Source organism: Lissotriton vulgaris, chromosome 7 (assembly GCF_964263255.1).
Source record: "Lissotriton vulgaris chromosome 7, aLisVul1.2, whole genome shotgun sequence".
NCBI classification, from domain to species: Eukaryota; Metazoa; Chordata; class Amphibia; order Caudata; family Salamandridae; genus Lissotriton; species Lissotriton vulgaris.
Window position 1 is genome coordinate 308,429,592 of NC_141695.1, and position 17,314 is coordinate 308,446,905.

Genomic DNA, 17,314 nt, shown 5'->3' on the forward strand with positions numbered 1-17,314 from the left:
AACTGTTTCTACACACACATATATGGTCTAATATATAATGTTCTGTGTTGTTATGGTTCATCACTTTCAAATGGAAAAGCATTTTGGGATTTTGTTTAGATTTGCGTATAACTTTTCCCGAGGATGGATCTGCATGAAACTCGGTAAACTATTAACTCTGTCATCTAATTGTGGCCACTGCCAGTTTCATGAGACTCCTTCCACGGAAACAAAAAAGTTAAGGGAATGGGGGTGAAAAACTGTGTAGTTTCCCCTTTCAGCTCCCATAGAAAGTTTTCCAAAAGACAGAGCAAAAATCACTTAATAGATTTACACCACACTTATCATGAACGTACAACTTTACTCAGAATATAGACTTTTTTTGATTTGGAGTAAATCCGTCCAGTAATATATGAAATATTTTGGTTTGAATAGGCATCAGCAGGATTATTTGTATACATTTGTTAAAACTCGCTGTGAATCACATTTTGTATTTTCTTTTTAACACAATTGACTGGAAGTACTTGGGGCCACAATCAGGGATTTTGAAGCAGGCTCCTATGGAAGCAACTGTATAGAGGGTGTCCGATACAGTTCCAGGTTTACACATACACCCCACTCACCCATACCAACACTCGGCCACAAAATGGGAGCGCTCCGCCTGCAGCAACAGTAAGCAAACGTCCAGTGAGGGATTGTACTAATCATGGAGACAGAGGGACAACAATGGAGGGGAAGAAACAGTAAATGTAATAAATCTGTATTAGTAAAGCGTGAACTACTCATGCTTATGGTTCTCAAGGTGCTGGGGCCGTCGTGGAAATTAAATGAGTCACATGGTGCTGAGCTGAGCCATGGATTGAACCGTGAACCTTGTGGTCCGAAGTCAGCTGCCCTGGCCGCTGCACCACACCTCTCCACTAGTAAGAAGTGTGTGTCCAACACATGTCGAAGAACACACACAGTTGTGTTCAGTCAGATACGCATTCAGAGATACTATAGAAAAGTATTACTCTGAAGGTAGGAAAGTCAGTCAGCCACTGGCTGCCAACAACGAACCAAGAACACAAACAGCACCACTCACTCAGATATGCTTTCAGGAATAATCACAGAGAATTGAAGACTCCGATGGCAAGTGAAGGTCGGCAAGGCAGTGGTGGCCAGATGTAAGACCCTTTCATTCTGCGAGTCGCAAATTGCCTTGATGTGCGACTCGCAAGTTGCGACTCGCAAAATGGAATGCACAACAGTGTCTCAGACACTGTTTGCGATTCCTAATGGGGTCGCAAATTGCCTAATTCATTAATGTTCACGATGTAGGTCACAATTTGCTACCCAGTGGGAATGTCTAGCACTCCCAGGGATGGTGGCCTGCTGGGGTCAGCAGACCACCATGTCTGTGGCTGCTTTTTAAATAAGCAGTTTTTTGGAAAAAATGCAGCTTGTTTTCCTTAAAGGAAAACAGGATGCATTTAAAATTAAAAAAATTATACATTACGGTTTCATTTTTTAAGAGTAGGCAGTGGTCCCTGGGACTGCTATTAAAAAATATTTTTGCTGGCAGTCACAAAGGGGAAGGGGTCTGCGAGTGTTTTGCAGTCGCAAAGCAATAGTACATTGAAGTATGACTTGCTGTTAGGAAGGGACGCCCTTGGCACGCCCCTTCCTAATAGCGAGTCGCAAACCCTATTTTGCAAGTCGGTAATAGTTTACAGAGTCGCAAAATAGGATTTGTACATAGGGCAGACCTACTTTGCTGTCGTAAACGAGCTGATTTCCTGTTTGGGACCGCAAAAAACAGTTCTGCATCTGTCCCTGGGTGTCTAGTATAGATCCAAGATGACTGAGATACTCAGTCAGAGCAAAATAATAACATTTAGTTAAACTGTTCGATTTTCCAACTAGAAGGTATAGTTAAATTCTGGTTTAAGTTCAAGAAAGTTTATTATCAGGTGAGAAGTTAAGAATTTTGAAACGTATGTTATCACATGCGAAAAAATTATGTTAATACTTATTTTGAAGCCAAATCTCTTTAAAAACAATTACAATTCACTGTAAAAAATATAGTCAAAAAGTGAGTAATGTTTCTGGCTCAAATTTGCTAAATCAATTAAATTGACCAGGTCTGGGTCAAGGTGCAAAATGATGACTAGCACCTGCCCCTTCCTTGCCTGAGATCACTGATGACATAAGTCAAATTGATTACATCACTTACGACAGCACCACTGATATTACTGCTTGAACCATAACATCCCAAACCCTGAGCTGCCTATTACATCATACATTACATCAATCGTCACTGATAAAATCACTGCATCTAAAGTATATAAACATATACAACAGAAAAAAAGAAACTTAGCTCTAAATCGTAAATAAAAATAGCTTTTGCATGTTGCCATGTTAGCTCAGATGCACGCTCAGAGACACACACAGGAACACAAATTGACAGGACACCACTTACCTAAATACACACTTCCAAACACCATTTGCACAACACAACTGTCTCAGACCTGTTATGGCATGGGCACAGAAACACAAGAGCCCGACATAGGAATGTCCATCCCGTTCTGATGTGGCTTGCAACCTGGAAGAATGCTGAGGCTGGGCTAACACAGGATATTATAATGGATTGTCTTTCACTGTAGAAAGGGTTTACTTATTCCGTGGTTGGCCTATGTGAAAGCTGAATATTGTAAAATTGGAATGTAATTTGCTTTTATAGAACCATTATCTTGCATTAACATATATAAAAAGATAGTAGCACATTCACTTTATGATCATGACCAATCTCAGCATGACCAATCTCAACATTTGCTGGATATGTTGGCAAAGCCGAACATGTCTGCAATGCATATATAGGTCTATGTGAACTTGACTGTTCAACCGATTACATCTGCTATGCACAAAGCAGTTGAGAACAATCCTTGCTATTTCGTTTCAGGTCGGACACCATGAAATATCTTTTGTGTTTTCCCAAGGGCTTTACCCACAATCTAGAGGCCATATTATGTCAATGTGATAATGTATCAGGTCAGGTAATCTGTGTACATGTAACTTTTTTTCTGCAATTGTTATATAAAGTACGCAAAGTTGATTTTAATTCTGGTCTTAAAAAAGTATTTTAGTGGTATTTGTCAATGTAGGTCTGCTCTCAAACTGCTAAAGAATGTAGCCAATGCTGAAATTGTCCAGTATGTTGATGCTTTTTTAAAATCCACTGTGCGTCTATACTGTCTTAAAAGTATTTTAACACATATTTTTTAAAAACTTTTAAACAATTCTTTCTGATGCAATATTACAAATTATATTTGAAATGAATGTTTGCATACTTCCAAATAAAGTGTTTATGAGGGTGATGATGATGATGACATAGGAATCAGTATATCTACAACACCGCACTCACACACACACACACACATTCAACTCAAAGGCTTAGTGACAAAGTTAGAGATGCAATATGGTATACTATTGGCACAACGCCTGAAACGTCATAGGAGAGTAACATTTGCATATTTGTATACCACTACTCAGCCAGAAACAAAAAACACAAACGAACCTCGAGACAAATGCCCTTCAAGGATAAAATAAAACAGACAGACAACCACTCTAAAAATCATATTTAAAACCAGTCACAAAGCAAAACAGGAATACAGCATAAATATACCATCTATTATTAATTACACCGACAGGGACAAATGACCACTAACATACTCACACCAACATACTATTTAAATATCAAAGACATGCAGTCAATTAAATTAAATATGACTATAACATAAGACCTGAATAGGATCACTAGCTAAGATGTACAGAGAGGACAAATGTTATAAAACGTGACAAAAAAAGTAAACCTCCAACTAAAACGAAACACCTGATTTAGAAGGGGAGTAGCATAATACAAATACTTGTGTGTCTTTTCGTACATTTCCGTACCATATAATGCCTGGTGGTGTTACTTGACGAATATGAGGATTCACATATCAGCACATATGTATGACTATAACTGTGAATAAAGCTATTAGAATGTTAGGACCTGCCTCTATGTGCCACCGTACCGAATAAAGAAAGCTATGAAGAATCAAAACCTTCTGACAGACCACACTTTCCAGGTATTCTCCTCTATGGCCAGTTCCAAATCCCATGCGTCACCTTATGCTGTACCACAGAGCTCCATTTTCAGCCCCCTGTTGTTTAATGTCTGCGTTAGGCCTCTGGCTGCCATTGCCAAATAATCTTTTCTTCTTCCAGCGGAACAGGTGTTAAAGCCATCTTCCCTGCAGAGTGGATTGCGTAATATTGCAAGTTGGATACAAGCTAACTTGCTTAAGCTTAATGGTGAAAAAACAGAGGTGCTAATTTGGGGGAATAATAAAGAACTTTGGGCTCCTCAATACTGGCCTTCTGAAATGGGTGCTCTACCGCAGTCTAAACACCAGGTCCCGCAATCTAGGCTTCGTAATTGATGACCAAATATCGATGAAGCAGCAAGCAGTCAAGGTGGCTTCAACTTGTTTCACTATCCTGAGATGACTCAAAAAAATTCTCTGGTTGCTGCCTGATTTCACTCAAAGAACGGTGGTTCAGGGTCTTGCTACTTCTAGATTGAGTTATGGTAAAATCTTGTATCTAGGAGCCAATAAGGATGTGATAAGCAAACTACAGATGGTGCAGAAAGCGGCTGCTAAGCTGCTGTGCCAGGTTCCCAGGACGACTTCCATCTCAGGCTATCTCCGAGACCTCCATTGGCTCAGGGTGGAAAATCAAATTAAATTCAAAGCCCTGAGCTACATGTTTAAGAATAAATTGGGCAAGGCACCCCAATACCTGAACGCCCTAGCTCGTCCTTATGTACCACCTCGCCTTTTCCGATCCACCACTCAGGCCAAATTCTCCGTCCCAAGGACCAGATTGTCGCAAGTGGGGGGTCGGTCCTTCTCTTGCCTGGGCCCCTCAATGTGGAACTCTCTTCCCCTGACACTTCGAAATGAAACAGTCTATGATAATTTTCTAAAGGGCTTAACAACTTTGCTGTTTAATCAATAGATTTTTTCCTTCTTTTGCTTCTATCAGGCGGCGCTGGGAAACCTTCGGGTAGCTGTTGCGACTTATAAGAATAAATAACATAACACAACATAATATATAACAATTTCATTTAAAAATATAGTAAACATATTTGTAACAAGAAGCAGTGATGCCCTTAGTGATGCCACTTGTGAAATCATGAGTGGCATCATAAATGATGTCACTTATGTAATCAATGATGTTTTGCAATGCATGGGGGAGTTGATAGTTATGGTTTGCATAGGTAGTCATCGCTACCGTTTTTTTTAGCTTTAACCTCTACAGTCCCAAGCCGAATCCCTCTTTAAACGCTAATTTCTTGAAAACTACTGAGCAGATTTACACCAAGCTAAAAAACACAAAGGTACTTCCATGCCAAATTTGGTGAAATTCCATTAAGCCATTTTCTTCTGCATCAGATATCAAAACTTCCTCTGGGAATTGAAATGGCACTTTTGAGACCCGTCTTTCTTCTTGACCTCCCGCTTGAAAGATCTGCTCAAAACTCACCATGAAGGACCCAAAGTGGAGGAACTTTTTGTTGTTTTTGTGAAGTGTCATAGACATTTATTGAATAGTGCCAAAGTTATTAAGAAAAAAAAAATGCCTGAATAAACTTTACTACTAAAGAATATTGAGGAATGCGGGCATTTTCTTGCACAGTGCAAGTACTTTTGCTATTCATTATATTTATATATCTCAAACATCGTTGCTTCATTCAGGCCATCGAACCACGGCGAGTGCCTTCGGACGGAGGATGAATCCACCTCTGTTGCACAACAACTACGTTGGTAAAGGCACTCGCGGGAGTAATGAAACGGTTTATTGCTGCAAATGCATTTGGGCATGGGCCTTCTTCAGTGCAGATAAAACCTGACCTTCAAAACAGCCAGTGTTCATTTTAATCTACAATGTCTTTCCTTCTTGGTGGGGTCTCAACGAATTGACGGACGGCATCTCCTACATCAAGGGTGTGCTTGGAAACAGACAGGCATCAATGCCCCACAATGCATTGTAAATGTAAGATTATTTTCCCATTTTGGTTTTAATCGTACAGCCCTTTGTATTCCATTTTATTTTCGCCGCCCGTTATGGTCATCCCTTTCCTCTTGTTATCCTCACCGGCTGTGTTTGTCTCCCTTGCCTGCCGCACAATTTCCTTCCCAGTATCTCCGCAGGTATCCCTCCTATGGCAGGGCACCATGGATTTGTATAATCCACGTCCTTTGGTCGGTGTGGATCCGGTGGCAACGGTTCTGATGGCAAATATAAAACAACATTGTCGCTTCATGCAGGCCATCGAACCACGGCGGGTGCCTTCGGACGGAGGATGAATCCGCCTCTGTTGCACAACAACTACGTTAAGAAAAGGTCGAAGCACTTGCGGGAGTAATGAAACAGTTTATTGCTGTAAATGCATTTCGGCATGGGCCTTCCTCAGTGCAGATAAAACCTGACCTTTAACACAGCCAGTGTTAATTTTAATGTTAAATGTCTTTCCTTATTGGTGGGGTCTCGTCGAATTGACGGGGCATATCCTACGTCAAGGGTGTATGCTTGGAAACAGACAGGCATCAATGTCCCACAATGCATTGTAAATGTAAGATTATTTTCCCACGTCGGTTTTAATCGTATTTCCCTTTGTATTCCATTTTCTTTTCGCCGCCCGTTATGGTCATCCCTTTCCTCTTGTTGTTCTCACTGGCTGTGTTTTTTTCTCCCTTGCCTGCCGCACGATTTCCTTCCCAGTATCTCCGCAGGTATCCCTCCTATGGCAGGGCACCATGGATTTGTATAATCCACGTCCTTTGGTCGGTGTGGATCCGGTGGCAACGGTTCTGACGGCAAATATAAAACAATATTGTCAATTCATCCAGGACATCGAACCTGTATATATGTATAAAACAGAGGTTAAACAAAGGTTAAAGTGATGTTATAGTTAGGTGAAAATGTCAGCGAAAACATGGCATTTCAATTGGACAAAACCACTGAAGTTCACCAGTTAAAGTTATCTCAAGTAATTACAACCCGTGCCCTAGGGAAGCTATAACTCATGTCCCCGCCATACACAGTTTTGTCATCAATACATTTATTGCAAACATTACAGTGATGTCATCAATGATGTCATACATCATGTCATGAAAGATGTAATATGTGGGGCATTAAGAAGTGCATGGCGAGGGTGCACGTTATAGTTACCTCGGGCATGGGTTACAATTGCTTGAGTTAACTATAACTATTGAATTTCAGTAGTTTGGCACATTTAAAACCATAACGTTCCTTTAACCTTTGTTTTTTTTTAAACATAGGGGCTCCCACGGCCCCAGCTAGTTCCCTTCATGCACCCCATTTGTCAAGCCAGGGCAGAGTAAAAGGGGTGGGGGGGATTTCAAAGCGCCTTTTCCCCATGAATTTTTCCCTAGACACTTTAGACACAGCTACTGCCAAAACAGCTGAACAGAACTACACCAAATTTGGCAGAAAGCTAGATCTTTGTCCACTAAACTTGCTTTGGCTTTGTGTGATTTGGTGTAAATACATTCAGTAGTTTTTAAGAAATGAAGGCTATAAAAATATAGATATTTCATGCAGCAGAAGATCTGCAGAGCCAACAGAACTTGAGATTTGATCTGATTGGCTGCCACCATATCAACAAAGATGTGGTGGCAGCCCTTTTAGGACTCATGGACTTAGTCTTCGGACCTGGAAATAAGTGCAAAAAGATATGGGGGGGGGAAGAGTAGGGATACCCTGCCCTCTCAGACCTGATGGGGGGACCCAGAGGTACCCCTGAGAGTAACAACAGCAATTTCTTTATTGGAGATCTCCCACCATTTACAAAACCTCACCTCAGGTGGGCAAGGCAGGACCAGAGGGAGAGGGGGTGGTGCATTATTATTTTAAGGGGAGGGGCGTGAGACCCCCGAGCCTTTGTGAGGTATCCAGAACCCCATCCCCCAGGTCCTCTATTAATATAACGGAGAGGCGGACTGTGTTCCCCTCCCCATACCACTTAAGAGCCCAAATGGACCCCACTCCCTGGGGCCAATACATTATAATTAAGGGGAGGAGGGTACAAGGCATCCCTGAGCTTTCAACAGGCCCCAGGGAATCTCATTCCCAGGGCCGCTACATAATTATTAAGGGGCGGGACCTGCAGCCCCCCTCTTGGAGGATTCAACAGACCTGATACACCATTTCCTGGGGCAGTTAAACCAAATAAGGGTAGGGGGCATGTGCTCCCCCGAGCCAATGATCCGCCCGAGACCCATTTCCCGGGGCCCAATACCTTGCCGTTTCCGGGGTACCCCATCCTCTAGGACACTGTAGTTCCCTGCCCGGGAGAGTGCGACCATACCCTACCGGCACTCTCCTGGACGGGTAACACAACTTTGTTCAATCCCATGTGGCAGAAGTGAAAAATGGTTCTCCCACCCAGTAGAGAACAAATTCACTGTGCCGGATCCTGCCAGGACACAGTATGGTGCTGACCGGGAAGCCAGCTAGGGTCACGGGGGCGTGGAGCTTCCCTCATTACTTCCAAAAAAAGAAGGCAAGTGGGTGCCTCTAGTTAGGCACCCACCAAAATTTTTAAAAGTGACATGTTCCTGTCAGGGGAGCCACAGGGGTTGTATGGGCCCTGCTTTTTCCGCAGCCCCCAACAAAAATTAAAGACATTAGTATGCCAAGTGGGCACCAGGGAACCCCAAATCCTTTTTTTTTTTAAATACAAGAATAAAAATTTAGCAGCGGAGGCCACTCATTCCTTATTCTCTGTTCCTCCATGGAGCGCCCCATAATGCTCTGGGGTGGTGTTTGCCAAAATGTGTATCGCCAATCGATTTCTGGTGGGTTGCTAAAGTCCAAACAACAAGTGAAGATGCCTTTAAATTCTGTGTTTGATGGCATCTTTAAAAAAATCTGTATTCCGAAAAATTGCTGCTTATTTTTTTAACGCAGGGATTGGTGTTCACGTGCTCCTCCTACTTTCTAGTCAGAAAAGGAAAGTAAACTGAATTACGTGACAATCTTGCTGATTACAGGGATTTTGAAAGGAAAGGCTATAAGATGTCTTTTTTTCACAACACACAACAAAATGTAAAACCTGTAATGAACTGAATGCATTCAGCAATACCAAAGTAAAAATGAAGCACCTTTTTTTTGTAATTTTGAAGTGTGCTGGAAACAGAGAATCTAATTTCATTAAAACAAATCAAGACACTTTACTTGGTGATGCACTAATGGTAATATTCACAGAAACTCGATTTCCATACATTATCATTTGTGTGCTATATATTTTTATCAATAAAACTGTATGTCTGCGCAAACCAGCCACGGCCCATGCAGGTAAGCGGTGGGGCCGAGTTGGGGGGCATTCAACAGACGACCACGAGGAAAAATAAATAAATCATTAACTTTCTCTCGTCATCATCTGTTGAAATCCCCCACCCCTACCCCACCTCACCGCTCTGCACGGCCCACGGATGGCGCAAACTAAGTGGCCATTTCAATGGAAATGTGCTGTCTGTAAATGACAGTGGGCTACCACACAATGCTTTTAGCTACATAAAAAAACCTGCCTCGTGTCCATTAAATGTAGGTAGGTAGCAAAAGTTTATCGTTCTGAAACTTGGGTTGTGGTTCTAAAACATTTGTTAAGTACTGCCGTAGGGCATTTTAAAATCATATATTTTCTTGCTAGTGGTGTCACTAGAAGGGGCATTTTTCTGAAATGTTGTGGGGGCTGCAGGTAGCTCGACTGTCCCCCAACAACATTAAAACAAAAACACAGTAAGTCTCCTGAGTCATTGAATTCGTGGCTCCAGGGGAGCTTACCATAATTGTTATTAAAACACTCCAATTGGAGAACTGTAGCGTTTGATTTTATGGTTGCACTTTGTGGCCTGTAAAAAACGTTTTTAAAAACTTGAACATAGGTTAATGTTGTTTAAAAGAGCCTTTTTGAGAACATTTTTTCCCAAGGGCTATTATTCAGAATTTAAAAGGGTGAATACATGAAATATGAGTTGATTATGGTTATGATTGACTTTTTGACAAAGCCAATAGGTCCGCATGACGAGAGGGACATCTTACTTTACATTTAACATTTAAAAAATACAGAAATGCACTGAAAAAAAACAAAGGTTACAAGTAAACAGTTATAGTTAGGTATTAAACAGAAAATGTAGAAATTCACAGAAAAAAACAAAGATTAAAGGGACGTTCAACACTACTGAAATTCACGAGTTACAGTTATCTCAAGTAACGGTAATTCACGCTCTAAAGTAACTATAACTCGCACCCTCAACATCCTCTACTAAGAACCTCAAATACTTCACTCAAGACAAGCTGTATGGTCATTGCTAACATCACTGGAGCGTCTGAAATGACATCATTCATGACAACACTGCACATCCCTTAAAATAATTGTTTCCTCACTAGAAATAAAGAAACTCCATGCATCTACTTAAGTAACTATATCATCACTGGCGTTGTGCATTTCACTGTAATGTCTAGCACCAGCAATGGGATAATGTTTGTCATTATGCTTGCTATCTTGCATATGTTCAAAATGTGTTTCTTTACCAGGTAGATTGTTCCCCAATATACTTCTTGTCACACGGGCAGATCAGCATGTAGATCACGTACTCCGAATGACAAGTGATAAATTCATGAATGGTCCCCATTCTGCTGAGGTGTAGTACTTCATATGGCTGAGTGCCTTTGCTCAATTTACAAGACTTTACATTTCCCCCACAAAAAAGCCTTTCGAATCATTTTTTGGTCCTGCTGTTGGAGTTTCTAGATTTCTATGAATCAGTTTAACTCTCAAAGACCAGCGCATTCTGTACATGAGCATTTTGTAAGTGATCTTGGGATACCGGCTCACCACGTTTTCAGTCACTGCATCAGATTTTACGATGTTCTACAGTCTCTAAAAATTATTTTTCTGCCCCTCCCTTCTCATACTTATTATTTGTTGTTGTTAATCTGATCTCCTTCTGTGTTGTTTGGTCAGTCTCCTCTGATGAATTTAAAATGAGATTTTCTCTAGATTTCATACTGACTAATTTAACAACTTTTTTCAATAGCCAAGATAAATATTTTCTCTTGAATCTGAGTAGCATTATTTTTTGTCCCCTCTTAAAATCGACATCATTGCTGCAATTTATTTTTGCTCAGAGTAATCCCCCATAAAGGATACTCATTTTTAGCTTTTTAAGGTGGCTACTGCTGGCATGGAGCAAACTGTTACCCTCAGTTGGTTTGCAAATTAAGGAAGTAGTTTTCCTTCTTTGAGGGTTATTCTTACATCTAGGAATTCTATGTTGCTTTCACTGATGTTTCCAAAGATTACCTTGTATTGCTATTTAAGCATTTTGCAAAATCCACAGCTGACTTCTTAGGGTACATCCAGATGGCAAATATATCATCAATAAATCTATTTCATGCGACTCCACAGTCCATTAGATGGTCATCCAAGTTCCTGTTCCTCCTCCCTGCCCAACAAGTTGGCATAGTTGTATGCAAAGCAGGCACAGTTCTCTATGTCAGTTTGTACAGCTCTTCCTTAAACCGAAATATATTATGCACTAGACAGAATTTAATTCTAGTCAATATCATTTCTGAGTGCTCGTAAAAAAAGTATTGACAGGCATCTAAGCCCTGAATATGGTAAATGCTAGTGTACCAATCTGTGACATCTAATGTCATAAGGAGCAAACTGACTTCCCATTCTGTGCTAAGGATCTTCACTAAGAAGCCCTCAGTGTCTTTAATATACGAAGGGAGACCAGCCACAAAGGATCGTAAAAAGATATATCCAGAGACATTTTTTTTAAAAAACCTGTCATTAGATGAAATGATGGGTCTCCCCTGTAATTTCCGTAAATTCTAGAGTATTTTTGGATATGACAGCTGACTATTTTCCTTGGAAACTCTTTAACCCTTTCGATGCTGATGACGAGCTCAGCTCGTCATCACCCACGGGTGGCGTGTGCTGATGACGAGCTGAGCTCGTCATGTAACGCGGCTTTTGAAAAAAAGCCGCACAGCGCAAAAATCGCCGCAGCAGCGATGCGGTTAAGAAAGAAAGATTCTTCAATCTCAATTAGAACATTGGAATGTTGGAAGCTCTATTGAAAACAATGAAGTGCTCTGGGCTTATAATGGCTGGTATAAGCCTGGAGCTCCAATATTCCAATGTTTCTTTGTTCACAGCTCTGGCTGTGAACAAAGGCTTCAGGGAGCCTGAGGGGATTCCAATCCCCTAACGCTCCCTTAAGGCTTTGTTTTATTTGTTAGAACATTCTACCCTTTAGTGACAGAATGTTCTAATAGCCTTATAGCCCTTCGTAGCTGGGCTATACCGGCTATTAAATTCCCTCTCCCTTGTTAAACGCAGGAGATGGCCTTTAATAGCCGGTATAGCCTGCTACAGCGGGCTATAAGGCTATATTAGACTTCTTTCTTCCCAGCCCTGTAGCAAATTCCAATGTTGATTAACTGTACTAAACTATTCCTGTTTGTCACTTTTACAGTAACGGGGCTCATCCGTTAGTTATGCAAGTGCTTTCCTTATAGATACATCTGCCAGTGGATTCCTCACCTTGTGAATATCCCCTTACATCAGCAACATTTGGAAATTCTTTTTGTAGCTTCGCGCCGACGTGGACAACGTCATAGAGGCAGGGCATCACACGAGACTCCGCGGACGTCACCGACACCATAATAGGCCCACGCCGGCGTGATAACATCAGTTCCCTTTTTTCCGCGTCGTCGACGCTAACAGTTTTCAAGGGATCGCCTGTAGCTGTACAGTACCTTTGTTACTTTGTAGTTTTCTCTGTGTTCCATTGTCTTCTGGCGCGATGTCGTCGAAGAAGACCGGATTTAAACCTTGCGGGGAAAGTGGTAAGACAATGTTAATCACTGACCCGCATGAGTGCTGCGTCTGGTGTCTGAGCTCCGACCATGACGTCGAGGATTGCCAGTCTTGTAAGAAGATGACTCCGAAGGCCCTTCGAGAAAGGGAGACGAAGCTCCTCATGGCGAAATTGAAAAGTAAGAAACAAAAGAAGACTTCGAAGTCGCGAACTCGGCGTTCGAGGTCAAGGTGTCGTTCGAGGTCGCGCTCGGAGTCGTCTTCTGCTCATGCTTCGAGGTCTTCGAAGAAGAAGCACAAAAAGAGGAGCCATGAGTCCAGACATCATTCAGAGAAGGACTCGAGTTCGAGACCGAAGTCGCAGGTTGAGCTGCTTCGGAAGGAGGTGGCTTCGGCTTCGGAAGCACAGGACTCCGAGGGTGAGGCTTCGTGTGCTGATTCGCCTGGGTCACCGAAGCAGATAGTGAATCCATCTCCGGTTCCATCCAATCCTACTGGTCAGGAGGATGAAGGTGAGGTGGAGGAAGTTTGTGAAGGTGAAGTTCCGTTGCCTGCGGGTCCGTCGACCCCGGTGCACCAGTCTGAAGAGGAGGTCGACGTCGTGACGACTCCGCTCCCTCAAGAGCAACCAGGGGGCTCTTATCCAGCCTTCCCGGCTCCAGGTCAGGATCCAACGCAGTTCCTGAATGCCATATTTGGAGTTTACTCCAGGGCAATGTACCCCTCTGGTGCACCGGTTGGTCCCACGGGTCCTTTGGCATTTAACCTGGGTATCCCCCAGGCTTATGCTCCTGCGCCATTTATGCCGGCTCCAGCACCGCATTGGCATTATCCGGCGCTGACGAAGCCTTTGACGCTGAAGCCGTCGATGCCGAGGCCGTCCACGCCGAATCCATCGACGCCGATTCCATCTACGCCGATACCCTCGACTCCGATGCCGAATCTAGTTCGACCTCGAGTTAAGCTGCTTTGTCCGATTTCGGTTTCGACGCCGGCACCGACTCCGGCAGAGTATTTCATGGATCCATCGGCTTCATTTATGAAGGAAAGGTCAAGGCGTGAGGCCCAGAGGCTTAAGGAGGAGTAGAGGTATCGGGATGAAGACATGGAGGAAGGTGAGCTACAGGATTCAGAGGATCCTTTTGATGACTTGAGGGAGGCTATTGGCCTGGAACTGTCTCCTGAATGGGATTGGGCCTCTGTCTCTGATGCACCCTCTAGAGATGTGACTCCTTACCATGTCGTTATTTAAAAAGGCGGCGGACTTGCTGAATATTAATCTGCCTACCGCTGAATATAAATCAAATCTTCTTACTGAGGTCCTTCATTCACCTTCCTCTGTGATTGAGCCAATGCTTCCATTCAATGATGCTTTGGCAGGGCCTATTTATAAAGTGTGGAAAAAACCTCTGACAGCCCCTGCCGTGTCAAGGGAGGTTGCGAGGAGATATAGGGTGGCGCCTAATGACCCGGACTTTTTGTCTACACACCCCCTGCCTGAGAATTTGGTTGTGCAGGTTGCCTGCTCAAAGGAGTCTGCGGGTGCTTTTCCGCAGGTTCCTGGGGAAAAAGAGTCGAGAAAGCAAGATCAGGCGGCAAAGAAGGTCTTCTCCTCAGCCAGCATGGCGTTAAAATCTACTAATCTTCCTGCCTAGCAACAGGCTGAAAGCAGGCCATCAAACACTGGAAAAGATGTCGCCATTTTGCCAAGCATTGGGGAACTGCCGACTGTCGGCTTATCAAGCAAGGGAATTCCAAAGTGAGTTCCCCATCATGTAGGCCAGGTCATCCCTGGCCATTTTCGGGGTTTCACCCCTCATCAGCATGGAAAGCACGGGACCCACGTTTGGGCATACCTGTCCCGCTCGGGGTGACAAATGCAAAAAGAACAATTGATGGACAGAATGCAAACAATGTCATACATTCACCCCAGTACAGAGATCTGGGCCAAACTCCATCGTATTTTTTTTGTTCCCCATGCCATTCCAGTTTGAACCCAGCCATATGCAAATCAGTAGGAACAGTCTAGCCAGAACTGCCAGGCCAGGTCCTCCCTGGACTGGAACCAAGCATCCTAGAACTGGTTTCTGGGTTTCACCACTCATTAGCCAGGATAGCTTGACTCCAGTGGCATACCTCAAAACCGGTCTTAGGATGCTTGTTTCCAGTCTAGAGAAGACCTGGCCTGGCAGTTCGTGCTGGACTGTTCCCATGAGGCACAGGGTCAAGACTGATTTGCATATGGCCAGGTCTAAACTGGGGTGGCATGGTGAACAAAAGAAGGATGGATTTAACCCAGATATCTTGACTGAGGGTGAATGTTTTGATTTGTTCCGCATTCTGTCCATCAAATGTGTGTCTTCAACATTTATAGAGGTCATCATCTCATCCATAGCTATTTGTCCTGGTAGCTTCTTTTTTATTGCTATTGGAGTCTTTTCTCAGCTTGTTCCTTCCCTTGCTTCTTCGGCTTGTTTTTTGCTTCTTTTGTAGAGTGTTCCTCCAACCTCTGGAGCCTTTTTGCCCAGCTAGGATATGGTTGTTCTTATCCTTTACAAATAAGGTGGAACTTGTCTAAAAATCCCTTTTCATCACTCGTAGGTCAGGTGTGCTAGGCTTGCTACAATCTGGTTTCTCATTTTTAGGTCTTGCCTAGCGTTGCAGCGCATGCGTTGTGCGCTTGCAAGATCTATTGTCGTCGGTTTTGCTTCGGAAGCGGGGAGGAAGCTCCACCCATGCTTTTCATTGGCGCGTGTCGAAAATGCTCGCTTTTGATTGCAAGGGAGGCATGTGTGTTCCCTCCCTGTCTCCTGTTTGCAGCGCCAGGCTGGATAGGACACTGTGCACTCGCACGGCATCGCTTTTGCTCACGGCGTCTCTTCCGCCTCGGTTTGCGGCCTTCAAAACACAGGAAAGTATACCACTCACGCATGAGTTTAGTCGCCAAACAAAACGCTAAAACATCTTACAAGTGCCTAACCCTTAAGGTCGTAAACAAACCTAACGTCCATCTTTGAATGTATATATCTTAAGAGTAAATGAGCAAAGTTTCTACGATAAGAGTTAAAAACAAATTATTTTTTACCATAGTGCAACAAAAAAATGTCTTACGTTCTTTCAAGCACAAATATTGACTGTGATTTTTAAACAATATAAAACATTATTGTTAGCAAAAGTGTTACTCATACTATCTATCCATCTTCTATGGAACAGTATCTACAAAAAAAATAATAGGCCATTAAAAATTTCTAATGTATAGTTTGTATCGCAACCCGCAAACCTGCAATGTTATCAAACGATAGCTGCCCCATTCTAACATGGCTGCTTCTTTTTAGCAGGAATCACGCTCTGCGTTTGATGAATTACCGGGTCGCTCTCCGGAGCCGGCCAGGCAGAGATTTCATCATGCAGCCCGGAGCCCCGCCTTTCCCAGTCCATGCTGCTGCTTGGAACCCTGCTCTGCTGCACTATGCTCCCCGGCCAGCGCAGCCTCCTGCTTCAGCGGTCTACCAGGGGTCTGGCCACCGTACCCCGCTGTCTGCAGGAGAGAGCACTGCAGAGGAAGCAGCAGAAGCTAGAGCTAGAACTGACTAGGAGAGCCATAGAAGAAGTGTTGGCTCCCCTGAGGCTGGCTGTCAAGGAGCAGGTACAGTCCGGAAGAAAGGGGGTCGCATAATATGCTGCTGGAAAAAAATACCAGAACATCCTGGAAAAAGCAAACACTCTTAGGAAATGCAAGCATTAAGGAAAGAATATGAATTCTAAACAGGAACAACCTCGCTCACCGTAAGGTTTTTTTTACACTCCTTTTTAGGTCGAGCAGACCTTACTCTCAATGCGTGAGCATTGAGAGTGTCTGCTTCAGACCTTTTGTGGCCCGTCGGCCCGTGTTATTGGGAATGAGGACACCAATCTGTCACGAGCGTTTTTCCTCGCAGTTTTCACCGCGGGAGCGCGCGTCTGACCTGCGCATGCGCAGACAGCCCTTGCTCACACAGACGCAGGCAGGCAGCCCCCACCCCTCTGCATGCACGCACGCACACACACACACACACACACATAGGCGCGCGCATGCACACGCAGGCATACGGCACACATACAGGCACACTATCCCCTACCTCGCATTCTTTCTCAATCACACACAGTCACGCATGCGCACACACATTCCCTCGCGCACACACGCGCGCACACACATTCCCTCGCGCACACACGCACGCACACACTCCCCCCCCCCCCCAGGCATACACACAGGCACGCACGCACTTCACAACAGCCCTGGGCCCCACTCACCGACTGCGCTCTTCCGGCGGGGCTCCTCATGGCGCGGCGCGTCTCCTCATCTGAATCGGGGCTCCCTCAGGTCAGAGGAGCCCCGCAACAGGTGCCACA

General features: G+C 43.8%; 1 protein-coding gene across 1 annotated transcript in view; it reads right to left on the reverse strand.

Annotated features, from left to right (window-relative positions):
• SHANK1 (SH3 and multiple ankyrin repeat domains 1) overlaps nt 1-17,314 on the reverse strand; it is a 1,619,594-nt gene that overhangs the window by 1,410,742 nt on the left and 191,538 nt on the right. The gene's annotated exons all lie outside the window — the stretch shown is intronic.